The following is a 15,000-nucleotide window of genomic DNA, read 5'->3' on the forward strand; positions in this document are numbered from 1 at the left end:
CCCAGCCCCTAACTACTTTCTCTCTCTCTCTCTCTCTCTCTCTCTCTCTCTCTCTCTCTCTCTCTCTCTCTCCCTCTCCCTCCCTCTCTCTCCCTCTCCCTCTCCCTCCCTCCCTCCCTCCCTCCCTCCCTCCTCTCGTCTTTCCCCTGCCCCCCTCATCCTATTACTCCTTTTCTCCTCCAATACACGCCCCGCCTCCCCCCCCCCCCAGGTCCACCAGTGGTCTCAATGTGAATTCTGCCTGCATGACTTACTCGTTTGACTCGGTTCGGTGCGGGACTTGGACCACCGCTACTGGACATTCGACGCCGACGCATTGAGCTCTACCAACTGAGGTATATTCACAGCCCAGCCCTACATGATTGGTTTTCTTTTTTCCTTTATGGGGGGGGGGGGGCTTGTTTGATTGCCGCGCTGCTTTACATTTTTTTTTTCTCTCTCCCCTCCCCTCCCCCCCCCCGCAGGTTGACCAGTTGGCCGGTGTGCCCCAGCACGACTGAGGTCTACCAGTTGTCCACTGGAGGGTGTTTCAAAATTTTTTTTTTTTCCTTTATCTGGTACGTATCGAGGTCGACCATTTGTCCTAACATAAGCGGACGGGGGGTTGGGGTCAAACTCTGTGTGCATTTATTCATTTATTTATTTATTTATTTATTTTTAAATTTTTTTTTTTTATTGGTTGTTCACAACATTACAAAGCTCTTGACATATCATATTTCATACATTAGATTGAAGTGGGTTATGAACTCCCAATTTTACCCCAAATGCAGATTGCAGAATCACGTCGGTTATACATCCACAACTCTGTGTGCATTTATGCACGCCTTTTTTTTTTCTTCCTTCCTTCCTTCCTTCCTTCCTTCCTTCCTTCCTTCCTTCCTTCCTTCCTTCTTGTTTTTTCTTTTCTTTTCTTTTTTTTTTTTTTTTTTTTTTTGAGAGAGGAGGGGGGGAGAGAGAGAGAGAGAGAGAGAGAGAGAGAGAGAGAGAGAGAGAGAGAGAGAGAGAGAGAATTTTTAATATTTATTTTTTAGTTCTTGGCGGACACAACATCTTTGTATGTGGTGCTGAGGATCGAACCCGGGCGCACGCATGCCAGGCGAGCGCACTACTGCTTGAGCCGCATCCCCAGCCCTAAACTTATTTTTATTTATTTTAGTTTTTATTTGGTGCGATCTAACCCAGCGCCCCATGCTACCAGTTGAGCCACACACCCAGCCCCTAAGTTTTACCCTTCCCCCCCCCCCTCTCTCTCTCTCTCTCTCTCTCTCTCTCTCTCTCTCTCTCTCTCTCCCCCTCCCTCCCTCCCTCCCTCCCTCCCTCCCTCCCTCCCTCTCCCCCTCCCCCCTCCCCCTCCCCCTCCCTCTCCCTCTCCCTCTCCCCTCTTCCTGTTGCTGAAAGCTTGGCCCAATCCAATAAGGATGGCAAGGTCTTGAGACACAGGAAAAAAGGCTTATGGCAGCGCTGGCAAAGCAAAAAACATGGGGACTCTGGTCCCCAAAGGCTGTGACTCTGCACGTCAGCAACAACAGGAGGTTTCGTACAGGAGATTCAAAGGCCACCTTGCACTTCTTCCTGGCCGCGGTTGTGATTCGGCTTCTTACTTTTGAGAAGACTCATTTCTGACATCCTCTGGTCTCCAAAGTCTACATGACATTCTTGACTATGCTGGGCGTGGACTCAAGGACAGATAAGTCTGCCTAAAACAGGGAAGAAAGGTGATATGATTTCCCCTGGATTGAATCCAGAAGTCAACATCCTATCTCGGTCTGTGATAACACCTGTGGTGGTGTTATCCCTTCCCCTTCCCTCTCCTTTCTCTATTTGCTGGTTAAAGCTCGAGGTCTCTGGAGGTTGCCTGAGTTACTCCCAGGACCTCACCTTCTCTTGTGAGTAGCTGAGGGGGCGGTTGCTGGACGCTGTCTCACCATTCTGATCTTTCACTACTCTTACTGTTCTCTTCCAGGACTTTTGGATCGACTTCCTTCTTCCAAGGATGGTGGAATGATGACAAAGGTGATGGTATTGGAGATATGGAACTCTTTTTATTTGGGGGGGGGTGGGGGGGTTGTTTTTCCTCCTGGATGGCTGTCAAACCTGCGGCAGCACACACATCGGTCCATCTCGAAGTGGAGAATCTCTAAAGGATCTTCAGGGAAAGCGTGGACAAGGAGGATTCAGTCCCGGGAGACTCTTGACAGGAGATGGGAAATCCCCGCCCTCCCCCCCCCCATTTCTTCTGGAAAATACCTAATACCAATAAAGGCAGGACAAAATGCAGCACAGGCTGGATGGCTGGCTGGCTGAGGTTTATATAGCGCCGAGTAGGTCTACAGGTAAAATTGGATCCCAGAGCAACTGTGCAGTGACTCAGGGTCCTTCCCTTTCCCAGCCGTCCGTCCCCTAAGGCTTTCTCAGTTGGCTAATCCTCCACACTTAGGAGTGGTGAAGGTGGGACACACGTTTTAGGCTTGCTTGGCTTCTTCAGTCGGATCTCATCTTGCCACCGGGTCAGAAACACAAGCATATACACGTGGATGTTTCCACCCTGTGGAACTGGGGAGTTCACAGTGAGTGGTCTGCGGTCTCAAAAGGGCAGCCCCGTTGGTTGCAGTCACCGAACGCTAGGTGGCGCAAAGCTACCGTCATTTTGGAAGGCCTGCCTGAGTTCCATTTCCAGTTTCGATATAATCTATCTACATGTATAGACATAGATAGACAGACAGACTTAGATATCGATATCCATATACAGATCACTAAGCTGCAAGCCGCCGCGTCATGTCTTCCTCTCTTCCCTCAGCCTATTGAGTCCCTGGAGAGACAGATGGGCAAGGGCCTCAGTGCCCGCTCTGTTGTTCCCCCGGCGGGGCCCCCCCCCCCCCGCCCCATACAGTAAAGTCCGGGAAGCACTGGGCGGTGGGGGGGACATACCGCTTTCACCCCTGGAACTCTTTTTTTTTTTTTGGGGGGGGGGGGGGTTGGTCGTTTTTCCTCCTTTAGCCTTTAAGATGTCCCACCTAGGAGATAGCTTCTGTGCCTCTGCCCGACCCTTGGAATTTGAACTATAATCCACACTTCCCCCATCCCACTAACTCCAATTCCCCAGCAGTAGTTCGCTCCCAAGGCTGTCACCACTAGAGGTCCATGGTAAACACCTTCCCCCACCCCTGAGAGCTATGAGGGAGGGCCTGGATGAGTTTAAGAGAGAAATAAACCAAAACAAAACAGTGATGTTTCCCCATTTCTCTCTGTGTGTGTGTGTGTGTGTGTGTGTGTGTGTGTGTGTGTGTGTGTCTCCAGTGTGTACCTGTCTGCTGCGCACCAAACCCAAGCAGGATGGATTTGGGCCTGGGGGAAGGAGAGGGAGGCCCTTCCTGGGTTTACTTTCTGGGGAAGAAGAGACAAAGGAAAAAAGGTGAGGGTGTTGCCCAGCCATCCAGACCGTTTGTGGACCAATGCCCAAGGCCCTGCCCTGGGTTTCTTCCCCAGGCTAGCATCACAAAAGAAACAAAAGTAGTGAACAAAGAGAGACTCAAACAACCCAAACAGGCAAGGAAATCTCATCGCAAAGTGCCCACCGGGAAAGGGGAAAAAAAAGAAAAAAGGAAAAAAAAAAAGAAAAAAAATCATCAAGATGCCTCCCGTGCTGTGCTGGACAGCGTTAGAGCTCGCCTAGCATATTCGAGGCCCTGGGTTGGATCCTCAGCTCCAGATAAAAAGAAATTAATAACACAAACACATTCTTTCCAACTAGGCCAAATAAATAAATAAAAGAAATCAAGACACTAGAAGAGACCTTGCCCACACAGAGAAAGGGCGGGGTGGGGGGTTGGGGGGAGATCCACATGGAAATCACTCTACCCTTGGCATTCCAATAGCCGAATACATCTCCCCATACTCATGTCAGGGTTTCCTTGGTGGGGATGGAACCAGAAACCAGCCCCTCACGCAGGCTCATCCTGGACCCTGGAACTGGGGACTGAACACAGACACAGTTTACCACTGAGCTAAACCAACATCCCCTTTTTATAAAGATATTTTTATACATTTTTGGTAAATCCATTGATTTATGAGTTGAACCCAGAAGCACTCACTTGACCAGTGACTGAGCCACATCCTCATATTCAATTTATCTATCTATCTATCTATCTATCTATCTATCTATCATCTATCTATCTATCTATCTATCTATCTATCTATTCGTTTGTTTTCTTGCTTGCTTTCTTGCTTGCTTGCTTGCTTGCTTGCTTGCTTGCTTGCTTGCTTGCTCGCTCGCTCGCTCGCTCGCTCGCTCGTTCGTTCTAGTTAAAGCTTGGTCCCCGGGGTTTCAAAAACTGACTTCCAGACCACTCACGTATAAAGGAATCAAGCCTTTATTAAAGCACAACTAGCGGCGACTGACCAGAAGAACATACAGCTGTTCCCCTGACCAGCCTCAAACAATTGCAAGGGTGCTCCTTATAAGCCTGAAACCTGCAAAAGGGACGTTTTGGGGGGAGGGGGCGTCTAGCTAATGCAAACAAGCCAAGTTCCAGAAGCTGGAGAGTGAAGTCAGGCGGAGGGACGCTCAGCCAATCACAATCAGCCTAGCCACTCCAGTGACAGAAGCGTAGCCCCGTTATGGGCTAGTTACAGAAACAACGTCCCATGTCCTTCCTTAAAGGTTTCTATAGCAAAAGGCAAAGAACATCTTGCCCCAGTCATGACCCTTCTACTTGGCCTGGTTGTTTTACAGAATGGAGACGTAAAACAAAACGGAATCCCATTTGCTTTTACTATCACCAATTTTCTTTTGGAGACAGGGGTCTCGCGAGGTTACTTTCGCTATGAGCTTACAATCCTTCTCTGAACCTCCTCCTGATCCCCTTGGGGGGGGGGGGGACAGACACAATATCTTTACCTTATCGGCTTGTTTGTCCCTTTGTTTTTGGTTCTGTGGTGCTCAGGATCAGGATCGAATCCACCGCTCCACACGTCCCAGGACAGTGCTCTACTACCGAGCTAAAACCCTAGCCCAAGCTTTGCATTCTAGAATGCATACATTTCCTTCTTCGCTGAAGGAACACAGACACATTTATTGTACAACAAGCCCAGACATCTTCACATCACAGTTGCCTAGAAGTCCTACATACGTTCGTTGACCTTTGACTTTGGAAGCCACGCTCAGAATCTATGACTCTGGCCAGATAACTGCCGCGATGTGGTTTTTGCTCACCAACAGTTGGACCTAGGTGAACAGCTTGGACTCAAGTGGACAAATACTCTTATGCATTCAGGCAACAGTGCCACTCACCTGGTACAGGAGTGTTCTTTCAACAAACGATCACAAAACAAACCCTTACTTATTCAATCAAAACTAACAGATGTGAAAACTGGTCATTAATGGCACAGATCTTTTTATTTATTTTTTATTTTTTTGAGAGAGTGAGAGAGAGAGAGAGAGAGAGAGAGAGAGAGAGAGAGTTTTTAAATATCTAGTTAGTTAGTTAGTTAGTTAGTTAGTTTTCGGCGGACACAACATCTTTGTTTGTATGTGGTGCTGAGGATCGAACCCGGGCCGCACGCATGCCAGGCCAGCGTGCTACCTACCGCTTGAGCCACATCCCCAGCCCCAAGCACAGATCTTTTTTCTTTTCTTTTCTTTTTTTTTAATCTGAATGTTACACCGAATTCAAGTGGTAGAACTTCCACATGTGTCACTGACTGCGGGATAAGTTTAGAGCTTCGGTACAATACACGTTCTAATAAAAAGGGCACTACTCTCGTGTAGTGTAGGAAACCTATATGTCTTTAAGTGTACCGACTTTTGAATAATAAAAAAATCTCTCACACACAGCATACTACTCTAGTCCCCAGATGTGCACACATCCCCAGTGGCAGAGATGGAGATGTGGGGTGATTCAGGAGAATCACAAGACTAAGCCCAGCCTCAGCAACTTACGGAGCCCTGCGGTAACGAGAGAGAGAGAGAGAGAGAGAGAGAGAGAGAGAGAGAGAGAGAGAGAGAGAGAGAGAGAGAGAGAGGGGGGGGGAGGTGTGTAGGTGTTGGGGGGTGTTGCCCAGAGGCAAAGCATCTCAGAAGGAAGAGGGGGAATTTATTATAATAAGAAAACATAAGAACTAAACCTTTACAGCAGCAAAACTCTGATGACTCTGCTGACACTCTGTTGTTTTAACGCATCCGAGGCCTGGCAAGGTTATCAAACAGAAAAAGTGATTTTCTGGATGGAAATTCTAAATATTTGTTAGCCAATGGGCAGATAACCCACCCTGAAAGTCAATGTAGCTTCACCTGTGATGACGGAGGGGGGGGGAAGGGAAAAGAGAAAGGAAAAAGGATATGGGTTTTGACATGAGCCTCAGTGGCTGAGCAGTGAGACTTATACTCAAAGCATATAAAGTGGACCCCTGTTACATTTTCTGACCCCCACCACCACCACCTCCCCCCACCCCTTTTCCTCGATTCGACAGTTGGGAGAAAATTTTTTTAAAAAGACAAAAAAGGACAAACAACAGCAGCAACAACCGCAGCAGAAACAACAACCACCTTACCGAATTTCTGAATTTACATGAGTGAATTACTCTTCTTGATTCTCAGTCACATAGTTGATACTTTTCATGGTTTTTGGTTTGTTTGTTTGTATGTAATTCAAAAAAAAAATCAGAAGAAATTATTGGTATTCATTGCATACAGAGTGACCCATGTTAGCTTATCTCTCAGTTGCAAAGAAGGGGGGGGGCGCAAGGGGGAAGGGGTTGGTGTTGGTGATGGTGGCAAAAAGCAACCTGGAACCTGCTTTACCTAGGCTACTGGTTTGATCAAGTCTTCCTTGCATGGATGTGTTGTAGGGACAAATGAGGCAAGGCACCGACCGAACAGAGCAGGAAATGGGGTTTTATTTGGCCGCTGCCAGGTTCAGAGGACACGGCTTTTGCTGTCATGAATGAATCAATCCCCTGAACCCCGAGTTCAGGTAGTTTCAGAGTTTTATACCGAGCACGTAAGGGGAGGGGCTCAGAAATTCACGGTCTGCAGAAGTTCACATAAAAGCAGCTTTTTCCTCTCACTGTTCTGGGCATGTGAACCCTTCGAGGACAACACCTGAGAAGGGGAGAGCTTCTTCCCCCCTGTCTAGTCTCTCCCTGCCAGCTGTAACCATGGAGTCCAGTCGGTAACTTCTCGTATCTTAACAATGTAGACCTCTGGGTGAAGCCCAGCTCAAGGCCAGAGGCCTTGTTTGCACATTTCTTCAAAGTACTGTTCTGGATATGTTTGTGAAAAACTAGTAAGGGGGTTTCCAGCACCTGGAGTGCTGGTGTCTTCTCGGCCAGTGGCCAAGTAAACAGGGCGACACGAAAATAGGAAGTTTATCCACCTCGAATTCTTTTGCAGAGACTCCCTTGCTGACAGACCTAAAACCAGTCTGGGTGAAGATTTCTGAAGAGGCCCAGTTAAGACTTTTCAGTGGAGAGAGGGGGTGCCACTTCAGATGATGAATCGCAAAGACACCTTGAACTCACCCAAACATATCACATATTTTAAGATTCTACTCATTCAGGGCAGAGAGTAAGCAGTTTTACCTAACAATGGTTTGGTTTCAAAAGGCTTTTTTTTTTTTTTTTTTTTTTTTTATCTAATCCCCTGCTTTTCCCTTAGAGCTCTTCTCTTTTCTCTTAGAAAACTCTACTCTTAGTCAGAGGTCCAAATCTCCATTCAAATGACACAGGGGGGGGGGGGGAGAAAAGAAAAAAAAAAAAAATCTCTCAAGCACTTGGACCCCTCCTGCCCCAAACGGAAAAAAAGTTCCGGGTGATCAATGAATTTAAAAAGCAGGAAAAATGAATCATTAGCAGAAATGAACATAACCACAGTTACTACTTTGTAAGAATTGGAAAGAATTACCCAGGGCAGAGCTTCCAATTGAAACCCTGTAATTATTAGACAACAAACACACAGACAGACAGACAGACAAACAAAAACCCTGAAGTACAAGAGACTGTCTCCTTCTGTCTCTATAACTTACACACACACACACACACACACACATTTCCGTCTCTTTCTCCACACCAAACTCTTTTTAATCACTTGATTTTTCAGTTTCTCACTTAGTGGAGCACCCCTTTTCTTTAGGATCAATCTCCTCCTAGGTTTCTTTTTATACCAAAGGGTTGGGGGGCAAGTGACACATGATCCAGGAGAAGGAGGCCAAAGCAATCAGGGTATTAAGGAACATCAGGAGAGAGAAATGAAATGCTGGTGGACACATTGAACAAATGCTCTGAAACAAGTGATATCCAAATTAACCTCTTAGTTTAGTTTTAAACCAAACGGTCAGCATAAATGCAGAGTTAGAGAGACAAAATGACCCTTAAAACAGATACGGGAAACCATACTGGAATTTGAAACAGGCTGGGAATTGTGAACAGCCTGGAGAGGCCATATTTTCCTTCCTTCAGGGGCAGTGGGAGAGACTTTGCACTGCCTGTTGTTATGTAAATTAGAACTGAGACCTGCCCCAAGCAAGCCCGGTTTAGTGTAAGCATCTTACTTCCCCGCCCTGATAACTGGCACCCCAGCCTGGCAGAAAACAAATTTTCCCTTGCAGACAAACTGGTAGGAACCCAAAGTGGCTGGAACCACGCCTCCCCCCCCCCCCAAAAAAAAAAAAAAAAAAAAAAAAAGAACACAATGGCACAGAGAAGGAATAGTACAAGTACCTGCTTTATCTAGGTTACTGGTCTGATAAAGTTGACACTTTGTTGGGGGTATTTCAATCTCACCTCGACCCCTGACCTGCCCCTCTCAAGAGTTTGTGAAAGATGCAAACTGATTTTTACATGTCTCTGTCAATTCCTACATCGTCTGGATGGATCCAACCGTGGCCTATCAGTCTGACTGAAATGAATCCTGGCAGTGGCCAGCATGCCTGACCTCCAGATTACTTTTTGTGGTGTTCGGAGAAGAGTTGTGGTGTGATTTCATGTTTTAGACTTTGTCGAGATTGGGTTTATGTTCCATTCTATGGTCAACTTTGGTAAACATTCCGTATTCACTTTAAAAGAAGGTCTGCTGGGGCTGGGGTTGTGGCTCAGTGGTAAAGCGCTCGCCTTGCATGTGTGAGGCCCTGGGTTCGATCCTCAGTACCACATAAAAATAAATAAATAAAACAAAGGTATTGTGTCCAACTACGACTGAAAAATCAATATTTATTAAAGAAAAAAAAAAAAGGAAGAAGGTCTGCTGTGCAGTGGTGGCCTTGCAGTGTTCTGAGCATGCCCATTAGGTGTGGGTTGTTCGTGATGTGCTTCTGCTGTCCTTTGTTACTGATTATTTATTTATGGCCTATGTCATCAGCTGCTAAGGGACGAGTGTTCTCGTCTCTTTGCCATAATTGATGTATCCATCTTTTCTTTTAATTCTCTCTGGTTTTCATGTAGGTATTTATTTATTTCTTTCTAAACATTTTTTTTTTTTAAGCTGTAGATGGACACAATGTCTTTATCTTTATTTATTTATTTATTTTTATGTGGTGCTGAGGATCGAACCCAGGGCCTCACGAATGCAAAGGCAAGCGCTCTACCGCTGAGCTACAATCCCAACCCTCATGTAGGTATTCTGAGGTTATTGAATGATTTGCACACTACCTTAAGATTGTTTAATGCTTCCTCAAAGATCTGACTGTTTATCAAGGTGCTACGTTCCTCCTACGCCTGGCAGTGATTGTCTTGTGTGTACCTTGAAGTCATACTGAAAATAAATAAGTGACTGAGTACAGTGGCCTATGCCTGTCATCCCAGATGCTTCTCTCTCTCTCTCTCTCTCTCTCTCTCTCTCTCTCTCTCTCTCTCTCTCAGCTGAGGCAGGAGGATCGAGAGTTTAAAGCCACCCTCAGCAAAAGTGAGACACTAAGCAACTCAGTGAGACCCTGTCTCTAAGTAACATACTAGATAGATAGGTAGGGCTAGGGGATGTGGCTCAGTAGTCAGTGAGTGCCCCTGAGTTCAATCCCTGTTTACAGGCCTCCTCCAATAAATAAACAAACAGATAGATAGATAGATAGATAGATAGATAAATAAATAAATATGTTTATTTTGTCTATTTAGGTGATGATGATGATGATGATGATGATGATGATGATGATGATGATTTTAATGTGGTGCTGGGATTGAACCCTGTGCCTCATGCGTACTTGGTAAGTGCTGTACCACTGAGCCACAACACCAGAATGACAACACCGTGAAGTGCTCTTGCTCAGACTGTGGTCTCCTGTGTGGCTGGGGAGGGCAGGGGTTGGGTCCATTTAGGGCTGACAGATATTGTTGCCCTGCTACGTCTTAGATGAAACAGTGCGTAATATGTGCACACAGATCAAAATGAAGGTAGAGATGGCAAGCTCTCTCCAGCTTTATTTATCCCAGAGCATGTGGTGTTTCAGTCTAGGGCAACAGACCATGCTTTTTAGCTAAGGCAGCCTCTCTTAGAGCCCTGTTGCAGCTTCTTATTACCAAGTGCCTAAATGTAAAATGTGGCTCTGTGATATGGATACATAAAAAATAAAAAATAAAAAAAGATAAAATGGCCAAACAGACAAAATAGAACTCCACAAGGAAGCATCCTTTTTCCTATTAGGATTAGTATTTTTTTTTTTTTTTTTTCCCCTCCTGTTTCGTAGTATGTTGTCGGTGGACAGCACACCTTCTTTCTATTTGTTCCTTTTTGTATGGCGTGCTAAGGCTCAAACTCTGTGCTAGGCCGGCCCTCTGCCACTGACCCAAAGATACAGACAGCCCCTAGACAAGAAAGGATTCTCAGAGGCTGGTCATCTTCCAATGTTTTTGTACAGAAAAAGGAGGAAACACAAAGCCCAAAGACCAGAAGATCAAATTCCCAAGCAACCGATTTCAAACTGATTTTTACATGTTTCTGTCAATTCCTACATCGTCTGGATAAATCCAAGCGTGGCCTATCGGTCTGCCTGTCTAATGGTGGCTTCACCGCGGTGGTGGTTTCGGTTTTGAACTCTCACACCGCCCGTGTCCCCCGCCGGATTCTCTAGGGGTGCTGGGCAGACTGCCGGCGCCTCCCGCTGCTGCGGGGGACCCTGGGGGAGGGGGGGGGAGGCGGCGGCTGGTGGCACGTGTCCGGGTGACTTTCTACGACCCCTGCGGAGCGGATCACGCTGACACCGACCGAGGTTCCGCGTCCCTTCAGCCTGATTTGGTTGACGGTTTTCGAGCTCCCCCTGGTGTCCGCTTTTATAGGAGAGGAGCGTCTTCATCCAATTCTGAGAAGTATCTGTTCACGTCCTTGGACCATGGATCCATTGGATTATTTGTTCGATTCTTTTTTTTTTTTTTTTTTTTTTGCTTTCTGTCCCGCCCCCACCCCCGTTGTTGTTGTTGTTGTTGTTGTTGTTGTTGTTGTTGTTTCGCTCTGGGGCAAGGGCCCAGGCTTTTTAGCCGAGGCAGCCGCTCTTAGAGCCCTGTTACAGCTTCTGATTACCAAGTGCCTAAAGGTAAAATTTGGCTCTGTGACCCAATGGAAAATGACTTCCCATTCGAGAATATGCTCATTTCTTAGGGAAAACAACAACAGCAGCAGCAACAGACACAGCACCCCCCCCCCCAAAAAAAAAAGATAAATAAAAACACAAATACAAATAAGAATTCATGGGCTGGAGATGTGGCTCAAGTGATGATAACACGCTCCCCTGGCATGCATGGGGCGCTGGGTTCGAGCCTCAGCACCACATAAAATAAAACAAAGATGTTGTGTTCACTGCATACTGAAAAATAAACATTAAAAAATATTCAAAATATTCTCTCTCTCTCTCTCTCTCTCTCTCTCTCTCTCTCTCTCTCTCTCCCCCCCCCCCCCCCCGCCTCTGCCCTCTGTCTTTATAAAAGAAAAATAAGTAAAAGTTAAAAAAGGGGCTGGGGATGTGGCTCAAGCGGCAGCGCGCTCGCCTGGCATGCGTGCGGTCGGGGTTCGGCCCTGAGCACCACGTAACGAAGATGTTGTGTCCGTCCACCGAAAACTAAAAAGTAAATATCAAAGTTCTCTCTCACTCTCTCTTAAAACAAAACAGAACAAACGAACAAACAAAAAGAAAGATAACGTGGCCAGACAGACAAAATGGAACTCCACAAGGAAAAATCCCTTTTTCCTATTATGATCGGTATTCTTTTTTTTTTTTCTTTTTTGGAGTAGTTGTAGGTGGACGTGCAGCACGCCTTCTTTCGACTTGTTCCTCCTTTTTGTATGCCGCGCTAAGGCTCAAACCCAGTGCCTCCTATGTGCTAGGCCGGCCCTCTGCCACTGAACCACAGACATAGAGGAGGAAGGATTCTCAGAGGCTGTTCATCTTCCCATTTTTTTTGGGGGGGGGGTACAGAAACAGGCGGGAACCCCAAGCCCAAAGACCGGCAGATCAAATTCCCAAGCAACCGATTTCGACGGGTTTTTACGTGTTTCTGTCCCTTCCTCCATTCTCTGGATGGATCCGACCGCGGCCTAGCAATCTGCCTGCCTAACAGTGGCTTCACCGTGGTGGTTTCGGTTTTGAAGTCCCACACCGCCCGTGTCCCCCGCCGGGTTCTCTAGGGGTGCTGGGCCCATCTGCCTGCGTCTCGCGCCCGCCGCTGTGGCGTGGCGACCCGGCTGGTGGGACGTGTCCGGGTGACTTTCTACGACCCCTGCGGAGGAGCGGATCCCGCTGACGCCCTCCGAGGTTCTACGACCCCTGCGGAGGAGCGGATCCCGCTGACGCCGACCGAGGTTCCTCGTCCCTTTCGCCCGATTTGGTTGACGGTTGTCGAGCTCCACCTGGTGGCCGCTTTTATGGGAGCGTCTTCTCATCGGAAGTCGCCAAGGCGTGATATTCGGCGGCGGTGGCCGAGACAGAGTTCCAGGAGCTGGGCGGCGCCGGCGGAACTGTCTCGGTCGCCCTGGGCTGGGCCGATGTGGCCCGTTGGCGGGATATTGGACCGGCGGGCTTAGTGTGTGTGTCGGTTGTCTTCTCTCCCTGCTCGGTCCGGGCCGCGGGCGCCTCGGGTGGCGGTCCGAGCGGCTCCTTCGGTGGCACGGGCTTCGCTTTGGCCCGGTCTGGGTCGGCCGCCGGGACTTCTGTCTTTTTTTTTTTTTTTTCTTTTTCTCCCGCTTCCTCTCCCTCTCTCTCGTGGGTTTTGGCCGCGAATGTGCTGGCCCGGCCTCGCCGCGTTCCCTCTTTGGGGGCCGCCGCCCGGGGCTTGTCCTGATGGCTATGCCCGGCGTCCTTCGGTGGTGGGTCGCCTTAGCGTGTTCCCCGCCCGCCCCCCGATCCCGCTCGCTGGGGATGGTGGTCCCCGCCTCTCGTCTGTGCCTTCGTCAACGAGGGTCGACCAGTTGTCCCTAGGGGCTCTGGATCTCGGTGATGGGCTCGATTTCGCGGTCCGCCGACCGTGACTCCCTTCGGGGAAGGCGGCAGTGGTGAGTGAACTGTTCCCCATTGCCCCGGTCGCGGTTGTCTTGGCCCGAGTTGGCCGTTTTCTGCCATCGGGTAGGTGCTGACACGGTGTCCTCTGGCCTGTGCCGCCAGAGGGAGGGAGCTTGGGCCTCCGGGTGCGTGCGGGGCTCTGGGCTGATGGGGTGGCCCGGACCCGTTCCCTCTGGAGCCGTCTGCCTCGGGCCTGCGTGCGACGGCTCTTTGGTGCGCCTGGAGTGCCCTCGCGGTGGTGCCACCTCCGGCCGGCCGGTCTCCTGGCGCCGGAGGGCGGTGGGGGAGGTGGCGGGTGGTCCTTTACCGCCCGTGCGCTCCCCGCTGCGGGCGCCGAGGGCGGTGTGACGACGACGCTCGCTTCCATGGCTCCGAGCCGCGTGTCAGGCGTTCCCCGTTCCGTGTCGTCGGCCGCTCTCCCTGGGGTGTGGGGCCGGCGAGGCCGTAGCAGGCTCCTCTTGAAGCGGTCCTCGCCGGGTCTCCCCCCGCTCCCCGGGTCTCTCCCGCCCACCCTGCTGATCGATGTGGTGACTTTGCGCTCTCCTGGGCCGGACCAAAGCCGCGCCAGGCGAGGGACGGACATTCATGGCGAATGGGCCAGCTCTTCTCGTCCTGCCCGCGGGCCCCTCGCCTTCCCTCCCCGCCCGTTCGCGGTGCGGGGAAGGGCGGGGGTGCGGAACCCGGCCTCGACCTCGCTCCCGGGGTCCTCTGACGTAGCGGGTGCTTCCCGCCCGCCGCCCGCTCTGGGCGGCCAAGGGCCGTGCGTGTGGCCCTCCCCGCGTCGGGGAGGGCTGCCGCCGTGCCGCGTCGGCGCGACGGCGCGCCTCTGCTTCGGTGCTCCTGGGGCGCTCCGGGTCGTTTCCTGAGGTGCCTGAGGCTGAGCCGGTGTGTGCTGTTCCCGGTCCCGGTGCCGCTGCCGCGGCCGGCCGCCGCCTCGCTGTCAGTCTCGCCCCGTCTGCGGGGGTTTCTGAGGCGAGTGCCTGAAGGGGAAGAACAGTTGTTGCTTCGCTCGGGGGATCGAGGCGGTAAGCTCGACAGCGTTGACCGTTCCCTCTCCGTGGGGGGCGGGTCGCGTTGTCGTCCCCAGCGCCGAGTGGCGCGGGGAGTGTTAGGCGAGCGGGCGCCCGTGCGCTCTTCCCTGCCTCCCTTGGGGGAAGGGAGATGCTGCCCGGGCGTGCGAGCGATTGTGGCGGGACGCCGAGCAGGGGCCGGTCCGGCCCCCGAGGCGATGGTCGCCTTGGGGTGTCCCCGGCCGCGAACGCTCCAGAAGCCTCGTGCTTGCCCATACCGCAGATCCCCCCTCGCTGTCTCGGCGGCCGGTCGGGAGAGGAGCCGGGCTGGGTGCGGCCCACCCTCAGTGAGGAACGTTTCTCTAGCGATCCGTGAAGGGCGTGCCTCGCGTGGGGTACCGGATTCCCCCATTGGCCGCCCCCCTGCCTTGTGCGCTACGCTACCGTCGGTGGTGTGTGTAGGCGAGAGTTCCCCCCTCCCCGCCGTCTGGGAGGGCAGGGGTCCGCCGGCCCCCCGC

At 50.4% G+C, this 15,000-nt stretch overlaps 4 long non-coding RNA genes across 4 annotated transcripts in view; 3 read left to right on the forward strand and 1 right to left on the reverse strand.

The window, feature by feature from the left end:
- Positions 1–2,256, forward strand: part of LOC144374257 (uncharacterized) — a 17,696-nt gene extending 15,440 nt beyond the window's left edge. The window contains exons 3-5 of the long non-coding RNA XR_013433708.1: positions 212–335; positions 465–557; positions 1,544–2,256. This is a non-coding gene — a long non-coding RNA (uncharacterized LOC144374257). The remainder of the gene's footprint in view (positions 1–211; positions 336–464; positions 558–1,543) is intronic.
- On the reverse strand, positions 1,602–2,950 carry LOC144374265 (uncharacterized). Its single transcript, XR_013433717.1, has 3 exons — positions 2,248–2,950; positions 1,879–2,146; positions 1,602–1,697 (listed from the first exon to the last, which is right to left on the reverse strand). It is a non-coding gene; the product is annotated as an uncharacterized LOC144374265 (long non-coding RNA).
- A 7,131-nt stretch (positions 2,951–10,081) lies between these two features.
- On the forward strand, positions 10,082–11,814 carry LOC144374267 (uncharacterized). The gene is made up of 2 exons (XR_013433719.1): positions 10,082–10,190; positions 10,842–11,814. It is a non-coding gene; the product is annotated as an uncharacterized LOC144374267 (long non-coding RNA).
- Positions 11,815–11,922: 108 nt separating this feature from the next.
- Positions 11,923–15,000, forward strand: part of LOC144374259 (uncharacterized) — a 16,011-nt gene continuing 12,933 nt past the window's right edge. Inside the window, exon 1 of the long non-coding RNA XR_013433710.1 lies at positions 11,923–12,176. This is a non-coding gene — a long non-coding RNA (uncharacterized LOC144374259). The remainder of the gene's footprint in view (positions 12,177–15,000) is intronic.

The sequence above is a fragment of the Ictidomys tridecemlineatus genome, unplaced genomic scaffold (genome assembly GCF_052094955.1).
Source record: "Ictidomys tridecemlineatus isolate mIctTri1 unplaced genomic scaffold, mIctTri1.hap1 Scaffold_633, whole genome shotgun sequence".
NCBI lineage: Eukaryota > Metazoa > Chordata > Mammalia > Rodentia > Sciuridae > Ictidomys > Ictidomys tridecemlineatus.